Source organism: Petaurus breviceps, unplaced genomic scaffold (assembly GCF_028583685.1).
Source record: "Petaurus breviceps papuanus isolate PSGF00001 unplaced genomic scaffold, PetGlider_PUasm1.0 189, whole genome shotgun sequence".
In the NCBI taxonomy this organism is placed as follows: domain Eukaryota; kingdom Metazoa; phylum Chordata; class Mammalia; order Diprotodontia; family Petauridae; genus Petaurus; species Petaurus breviceps.
In genome coordinates this window covers 17,242,154-17,251,733 of record NW_027185809.1, presented here as the reverse complement: position 1 = coordinate 17,251,733, position 9,580 = coordinate 17,242,154, and positions in this window count along the sequence as shown.

Below are 9,580 nucleotides of genomic sequence, written 5' to 3'. Positions count from 1 at the left end.
AAAGAAAGAAAAACCATTGACCTGGAAAACAGATCCAGGAGAGATAATTTAAAAATTATTAAACTACCTGAAAGCCATAATTAAAAAAAAAAAAGCCTAGACATCATCTTTCAAGAAATTATCAAGGAAAACTGCCCTATATCTAGAACCAGAGGGAAAATGGATATTTAAAGAATCCACCAATCACCTCCTGAAAGAGATCCCCAAAGGAAAATGCATAGGAATATTATAGCCAGGTCAAGGAGAAAATATTGCAAGCAGCCAGAAAGAAACAATTCAAGTATTGTGAAAACACAATCAGGATAACACAAGATCTAGCAGTTTCTACATTAAGGGATTGGAGGGCTTGGAATATGATATTCTTGAGGTCAAAGGAGCTGGGATTAAAACCAAGAATCACCTACTTAGAAAAATTGAGTATAATACTTCAGGGGTGGGAATGGATATTCAATGAAATACAGGACTTTCAAGCATTCTTTTTTTGTTTGTTTGTTTGTTTTTTTGGAGGGCAACTGGGGTTAAGTGACTTGCCCAAAGTCACATGGCTAGTAAGTGGGTTAAGTGTCTGAGGACAAATTTGAACTCAGTTCCTTCTGACTCCAGGGCCAGTGCCCTATTCACTGTGCCACCTAGCCACCTCTCTTTCAAGCATTCTTGATGAAAAGACCAGAGCTGAATAGAAAAATTATCTCTCAAATATAAGAATATAGAGAAGCATGAAAAGGTAAACAGGTAAGAGGGATCATAAGGGAGTTATTAAAGTTGAACTGTTTATATTCCCATATGGAAAGATGATATTTGTAACTCTTTCTCAGTATTAAGGTAGTTGGAGGGAATGTGTGTGTGTGTATATACATACACATACATATATAATATATATGTGCATGTATGTGTGTATGTGCATCTATACACATGTATACACATATATGCATATACATATACACTTGTGTATGCATATACATATACATGTACCCATAAATACATATACATATGTTGGGAGAGGGACAGAGGGCACAGGATGAGTTGAATATGAAGGGTTAATACCTAAAAAATAAAATTAAGGGGTGAAAGAGGAATGTAATGGGAGGAGAAAGGGAGAGGTACAATGGAGTAAATTATCTCACATAAAAGAGGTAAGAAAAAGCTTTTACAATGGAGGGGAAGAGGGGGGAGGTGAGAGGGAATGAGTGAACCTTACTCTCATCAGATTTGGCTTAAAGAGAGAATAATATGCACACAATTGGGTATGGAAATCTATCTTACCTACAAGAAAGTAGGGGTCAATGTGGGGGTGGGGGATGATAGACGGGAGGGCAAATGGGAGGAGGGGGTAATCAGAAGCAAACACTATTGAGGAGGGACAGGATCAAAGGAAAGAATAGAATAAATGAGGGGCGGGATAGAATGGAGGGAAATATAGTCAGCCTTTCACAACATGACTGTTATGGAAGTGTTTTACATGTCTATACATGTATAACCTATGTAGAATTGATTTGCCTTCTTAATGAGTGTGGGTGGGAAGGGAGGAAGGGAGAGAATGTGGAGCTCAAAGTTTTAAAAACAAATGTTAAAAATTGTTTTTCCATGCAACTGGGAAATAAGATATACAGGCAATGATGTAATAGAAATCTATCTCGCCCTACAGGAAAATAGAAGGGAAGGGAATAAGAAAAGGGGGAGGAGGTGTGATAGAAAGGAGGGCAGATTGGGAGAAGGTGTAATCAGAATGTATGCTTTCTTGGGGTAAGGGGAGGAAGGAGATGCAGAGAAAATTTGGAACTCAAAATCTTGTGGAAGTGAATGTCAAAAACTAAAAATAAATTGATTATTTAATAAAAAGAAAAAAAAACAAAATCCCTTGACATCTTTCTTTTACTTTCCCCAGTTACGGACAGTAAGATGGGCCTTCTCCTTGCTAAGGGAAACCCCTCTGCATATGTCCTTTCTCTAATCCCTTTCTATCACCTCCAGGAGACTGCGTTCTCAAACCTTCCCCTTTTGTCTAAGCCCCTGTTTTCTCTTTAACTACTAGCTTCTTCCTTACTGCCTTCAAACATTCCCAAGTCCCTTTCATCCTTCAAAAATCTTCATCAGATGCTATCACTCCCTCAAACTATATCCTATATATATCCTCCATTTCAATATTGCTGTTGCTCAATGACTAAAAGGATTAAATTTATGTTAGCCATAAAATCAAACAGAAAATGGCATTTTGATGCATGCTCTAGAGTTTTTGCCCAGCATGAGGCCCTACTCTACTGAAAGTGTCATCCAGAAACTGTCATACACACACAGTACATACTATCAAGATGCTCTAGTTTGTTAAAATTAAGATTGTTATTCAAAATACACAAGGATAAATAAATATAAAAGAAATTTAAATAATTAAACTTTGAAATAAGGTTTCCCTACATTGGTAACATTTCTACTTCTGAAGTTATTAGAACTTAAAATTGTCATAAGACTTCTGGAATAATCTGTATACCCAGATCCAAATTATCTCCCGAAATTTAATCCCATATCATCTAACCACTTCTACCACCATAACAATTCCCTTCTTTCTACTTGTATAGCTATCATCTTAAGGCAGGCCCTCATCACCTCTCACCAAGGTCATTGCAACAGCCTCATAATTGGTCTCCTGCTTCATGTCTCTCCCCATTAAAGTCTAATCTACACATTGCTGCCAAAATATTTTCCTTAAGAGAAGATCTAACCATGTGATTGCACCACTCAACCAATCCAATGACTCTCTATTGCTGCTCAAATCAAATGTAAATGCTTCTATTTGTGTGCGCATTTGTGTGTGTGTATACACTACATATATAAACACAAAATTATAAGGGACAGATATACACACACAGATGTAAATCAAGTACCTTCTTGTACATAAAGCCTTTATTGATCACTCTATTTTGATAATTTGATAGTGACCTTCCTTCCAAACTACCTGATGTCTGACTACTTAGTTTTCTATGCTTGTGAATTATATTTTCTCATATATAATGAATATTTAATGCATATGTACATTCATATATTACTTATGTAATGAGTGACTGTGAATCAGGGCTCAGACAAAAATGAAAATGACCAGGTTATGACCTTGTGAACTTCAAAAGGTCAGAAGATCCATCAGAGGGCTGGAAATTGGAACCAGAGTAGCCCACCATACATAGCAGAAGCTGAATCTGGTAAAGATCCCAAGCAGTAATAAAGCAACCTGCTTGACCCAAGCCAGAAGTAAATAGATTGATCCATTAGTTTAAATAGGCGTATATAAGTGTGTTACTGATGTTGGTTCTGCTGTTCCTTTCATTATAATGTAGTCTCTTTTTTTTCCTTTTTGACTTTTTGAATTTGTTGACTTTCAGAGAGCATGATTACAACTCCTGCTTTTTTTTTTATTTACTTAACACATGGTCAATTTTTTTTATATTCTATAAATTTATTTTGTCTATATTTTTATTTTTTTAATGTTTATCTTGTAAACAACTGATTATAGACTTTTGTTTCACTTATATAACTTGTCACTCTTTTTCATTTTATTGGATCTTTCAATCTGTTCACAATTAAAACTATGAGAATAAAGATGGTTTCAGTAGAACTAGGAAGGCTTATATGAACTGATGCAAAATGAAATGAATGAGGGTAACAATTTACAAAGTAACAGCAATGTGAAAGATTTAGTAATTCTAATCAACACAATACTTCACGATAATTGCAAAGGAATTCATGAAAAATGCTATTCAGTTCCAGATAGAGAACTAATGGATTCAGAGAGCAGATTGAAGCATTCTTTTTCTCTTTTTCTTCTTTTTTTTTTTTCAAACACAGATAATGCAGAAATTTGTTTTGCATGACTTCACATTTGTAATGAGTTTTGTATTTCTTGCCTAAAAGGCAATAAATAGAGGAGAGGAGAAGGGAGGGAGAGAATTTAAAACTGAAAATAAAATTGTATTTAAAAATAAAGTTATGAGAATTAGGTTTATATTTTCCTTTACATTCTTTAATATTGAGGGTATTTTTCAAATTGTGATTTTTTTTCTTCCCTCTTTCATTGTAAAAACATTACTATGCTCTGAAGCTCAATATTTTAAACCAAAGTTTAGTCATTTTTCAGTTGTGTCTAACTCCTCATGACCCCTTTTAGGGTTTTACTGGCAAAAATACTGGAGTGGTTTGCCATTTCCTTTTACAACTCATTTTAGAGATGAGGAACTGAGGCAAACAAGGTTAAGTGACTTGCCTAGGGTCACACAGCTAATAAATGTCAGAGGCCAGATTTGAACTCAGGAAGATGAGCCTTCCTGACTCCAGGCCTGGCCCTCTGTCCTCTGCTGCTACCTACCTACCCCCAATCTTTTTTCAAGGTGACCTTATTCCCACTAGTTCTCTTCTCCTCACCCCTGATCCCTCTTCCCATTTGTTATACTTTTCCCTTTGGAGTTTTATTAGCTCATTTTTCTTTCCTCCTTGTATCTGGTTAATTTCTTTCCCTCTTTTCCCGCTCTCAATCAAGGAGATCCCCATCCCTCCCCTTCAATTAGTCCTGTTCATTAATTTTTTAGCCTTCATTTTCTTGTGCCCCTTTCCAGGGAGGATTTCTTTCTCACACTTTCTTCACTATTCATTCTCCCTTTCTGTCTACTCTAGACCTTCATTCTCTGTTTCATGGCCTCTATACTTATTTAGTCTCTCTATATTCTTTGCATTCTTCATGAAATAAAAGAGTTCAAGGTACTCATTCTGGGTGTCCCGTCTAAGCAGTTTCCGCCATGGCATTGTGGAGTTTGCCCTGCAGATTCCCTTTTTCCATTGTGCCTCCCTAAGAGAAAAATGTCAATTCCTGCAGGTGACAAAGAAGACACTGTCCCATGGCAGGACTCACCTCACCATGTTCCCAGTTATGCAGCCTACCCTCCTGCTTGTCACCCATTTGCTTCAAAATCTACTCCCTGGCTCTATGCCTTCCAACTCCCCATGCTACAGTTGCCCTTAGAAGTTTTCAATTCCCCCCAGGACAAGTAAACTTTTCAGGCACCAAATTACCACAGACAACACCCATGCAAGATCCTTCAGAGAACATCCCTGTTCACTTGTAGGGGCATTCAATAGTGGAACCCTCTCCCACCACCAAAACAAGACCTCCCTCCTTTCCTTCTTCAGTCCTTCCCCTCACTCCTCACTTACTCCCCTGTAGGGAGTTCTCTACTAGAAGGGAGAAAAGGGAAAGAAAAAAGAAGAAAAAAATCACAATTTGAAAAATACCCTCAATATTAAAGAACGTAAAGGAAAATATAAACCTAATTCTCATAACTTTATTTTTAAATACAATTTTATTTTCAGTTTTAAATTCTCTAGTAGGCGCTTCTCTTACTGAGAAACCACAGGAATTACCTTCCCTCATTTTTTAGCTCTCATCTTGACCAGAGCACATTGTACATTCCCCTCTACCCTCCACTCCCTTTTCTCCCCTCCATGAACTCTCTCATTTTCTCTTTAGTCCTTCAAAAAACATTGATTCATTGGGGCGGCTAGGTGGTGCAATGAGTAAAGTGCTGGCCCCGGAGTCAGGAGGACCTGAGTTTGGATGCGGCCTCAAACACAACACAAAAAACTAGCCGTGTAATTAAGTTAGTAAGTAACTAACCTTGGGCAAGTTACTTAAATCCAATTGCCCTCCAAAAGGCAAAAAGAAAACCAAAAAACAACATTGATTCATGTGTGGGATGTTTGCAAGGTTCAGTCCATAATACCCCAGTCCTACCTCCCCACCATCATCTCCACCTGACTTCCCTTCCGCCTTCACTTCTCTCTCCTTGCATATATTTAGAAAGAAATAGTTATTATTCTGTTGTTACTGTCCTTGGCTCCAGCAGTTGTTTACTCCCTCCTGCGTTTCTATTGTGTAGGGTGTTCAAGAACCAAACAATCATTTCAAGTGTGGGTTTCTTTCAGAGAATGTTTCAAACACCTCTTTAGCATAGGATGTCCATCTTTTTTTCATTTTTATGCTCAGATTTGCTGGTAGATTCCACTGGCATTTAGAGTATTTATTCCATTCCCTCCAGGATTTTCTGGTGGGTGCAGAATAGTTTTGTGTTATTCAAATTCCCTTTCCTTTGTATTTGAAGTTTTGTTTTTTTATTTTCCTGGTTGATTCTTGTTTCTCAATTTAATTTTTAAATTTAACCACTGTGCATCTTGGAGTTTGCAGCCCAAGGTTGTTCCCCCTGCCTCCCCCTTCTCCAAGCAATCTATAGATATTTTCTTTCTTTTTTTCCCTTTCTTTCTTTCTTTGTTTCTTTGACATATGATTGCAATTAACTAATGACTAACTTGTTTGTTTGTTTTTTAAATTTATGGAATAAAAAAAGACATTTCCGTAACATAGCACAATTTAAAAAAAAAAAAGATTGCCCATGAAACTACATATCTATTGTGTACAACTCGTTATTCCTTTTAAATATATAACAAAGTTATTATGTAAATTTCTTTTTTTCTTCCCTCTTTCCCCTGTCCTAGAAATGGATACCATTAGACACAAATATATGTGTATATGTGTGTGTGTGTATATATATATATATATATATATGTGTGTATGTATATATGTAAAATAACTCTACACATACTTCTATTTATCAGGTCTTTCTCTGGATACAGATAGCATCTTCCTTCATATATATTTCATAGTTTAATTTAGGTATTTATAATAGTCAGAATGACTTATTCTTTCAACTGGCATTTTATTTTCTGTGTTCAGAAGTTCTAGGAGGTTTTCTTGTATTATTTTTTGCATTATGATATACAAATTTTTTACTTATTATATTCTTCTGATAAATCTATAATCCCTAGATTTTCTCTATGCATACTGTCTTTGAGCTCACTATGTTTTGCTTGAATAGAGAGCATTTTTCTTTTAATACTATTTCTTTTTACTTCTTCAAGATTATTATCACTCAGTATATTTGCATTCCCAATCAGTTGTTATTTTCTTTTGTTTTTTTGATGAGATTTGTCAGTGCAGATTCAAGTTTTTCTATTCTGCCAATTATTTCTGCTGTGCACGCCATAAATCCTGCTCTCACAATTCTCACCTATCTTTTAAACAACTCAAGAACAACATGTTGTAGTTTCCTGTTCTCTTCTAAAACTACAGTGTCTTCTGAAACATCACATGTTGAAATGCTTTCCTTTGTTTTGCTCTATTTATTTATAGATGCCTATATTTGTTTACCAGACCTGGAAGTCATATTTCCTTCTACTGTTAATATTTCCCTATTAATTTATTTGCTTATGCTCAAAGTCTTTGAATTTTCTTCCTCTTGAGATCTTCAGTAATTTCATTCTTTTTTTCCTTTCTTTCCCTCTATTGATCACTTTTTGACTCCTTCCCCACTAATGGTGGTTTCCTTAGATTTTGGATCTTAAAGTATTTTAGCCTTCTCTCACACTGGACAATTCAGATCAGCAGCTAAGGTCTCTTACCCAAGTAATTTTTGGAAGGGAGATAGAACTGGCCTTAGCTAGATGCTGGGCTCTTTCCTTCAGGCCTAGTGGATTTCCACATAGCCCACCACACTGTATCCTATCTCATTCTCTCTTTTTCTCAGTTCTCTGACTCAACAGTACAGGGTATTGCCAAGTTGGTGCTATTACATCCTGGACTGATTTCTGTTGTTTGGAGTTTGGATCTCCTGGCACTGGGGATGAGGAGAAGGAGTTATGGTGTGGGGTTAAGATCTATTCTAAGCCCAGATCTGTGAACTGCCCCTTATCTGCTATTCCTTCTCTCATCTGCAGAGATATTTTGAGCATTTAATGATGTCATTACAGTGGCTAAATTTCTGTAGCAAACCTCTGCAGTTTGGAACTTGGATCTCCGTGGCACTGAAAGGGGAGATGTGGATGTGGGATTGTGTTTTGTTGCAAGTCCATGGGTCAGATAGGAATGTGGTGGGCAGTAGGGGAGGGGGTCTATTTAGCATTAAGTAGACATTAATTCATCGAGTTGCTTTTTTTTAACCTCCTTTTGGCTTCCTGGCATTCTTAGACCATAGGAACAGTTAATGTTGCTTTATCATTGATGCATAATTTTTTCTTTGGAGAGGTTCGATCATAAAGATCAGAGAAAATGTCTAGTCTTCTTTTTGGTAATGTGACTCAGCAGTTTCTACCTGTTTAATTAATTATCTGTTGCCCCAGCACATTCACAGTGCCTGGCACAAAATGGGTACTTTATAAATCCTTATTTTTGAATGACAGATATCTCAAATATAACTTAAGAGCCAGCTATTTTCCAGTCATCCCAGAACCTGTGCAATAGTTAGGCCTTGGGTTTAAAAGGGATGAACAAGGTGGGAAGGAGAGAAAATAATGGCAGTCTTAAGGAGCAAATCCTCTGAGCACTTTGGGAAAGGGGGAATGAATGAGCCAGTTGTAAACATTTCACAACCTTATCCTCATGAAAGGAGGGAAGCAGGAGCTACTCACTAGACTTGGAGCCAGGAAGATTTGGATTCAAACTCCATCTCTGACATATATATTTGTAGTCTAACCATGAAAACATCTCAATTTCTCTGAGTCTCATTTTCCTCATCTTCAAAAATGGGGATAATATCTAAAAATATATTACAAGGGGTTGGTGAGGGTTTTCAAAGCCTAGTCAATGGAATTGACCCACCTGATGAAATTACAAGGTATAAACTTTTGTCATTAAGAGTCATCTCCTATATAGTTGGCCATGAACCATACCTCTGTGATGAGTTACAGGAGTTTTACTGAGATGACACAATCATTAGTCCCTATTACGAGGGAACTGTATGAGGATGACTGGAAACTGAGTCATCTCAAGCTTTTTTTTTGGAGGGCATTTGGAATTAAGTGACTTGCCCAAGGTCACACAGCTAGTTTTTGTGTTAAGTGTCTGAGACTGGATTTGACCTCACATCCTCCTGACTCCAGGGCCAGTGCTCTATTCACTGTGCCACCTAGCTGCCCCTAGGGAACTGAGAGTCTTGAAGAAGAATTCTGGTTAGGTTAACAGTGTTGAGGAAATGGCTCTTTTTTGCCCCTTCCTCTTTGGGAATTCTTCAGTAATATTCTCATTTTCTCCCCATGTCCTTTTGCCACCACTAAGATTAATTATTCAATTCATTATTAAGTTTTTTTTTCATTATCTTTTTTTCATTTATAGTTAAGCTCACATTTGCTGGACTCTAAATCTTTGGCAATGAGGTTCTAAAGACAAAACTAAAGAGGCAGTGATGCAATGGGAAAAGGAATCAACTTATAACCAAAAGATCTGGTGTTAAATCCAAACTCTGAAATTTACTAGCTGTGAAAATGTGGACAAATCATTTAATCTCTCAGGCCTCAATTTCCTTTTCTATAAAATGATGAATTGGACTAGGTAACATATAAAGTCCCTTCTAACTATATCTATACTCTATCTACATAGAAACAATAATAGCTAACATTTACCTTGTGCTTTAAGAGAAAGAAGGAGAGAAGGTAGAAAAGAAGGAAGAAAGGAAGGAAGGAAGGAAGGAAGGAAGGAAGGAAGGAAGGAAGGAAG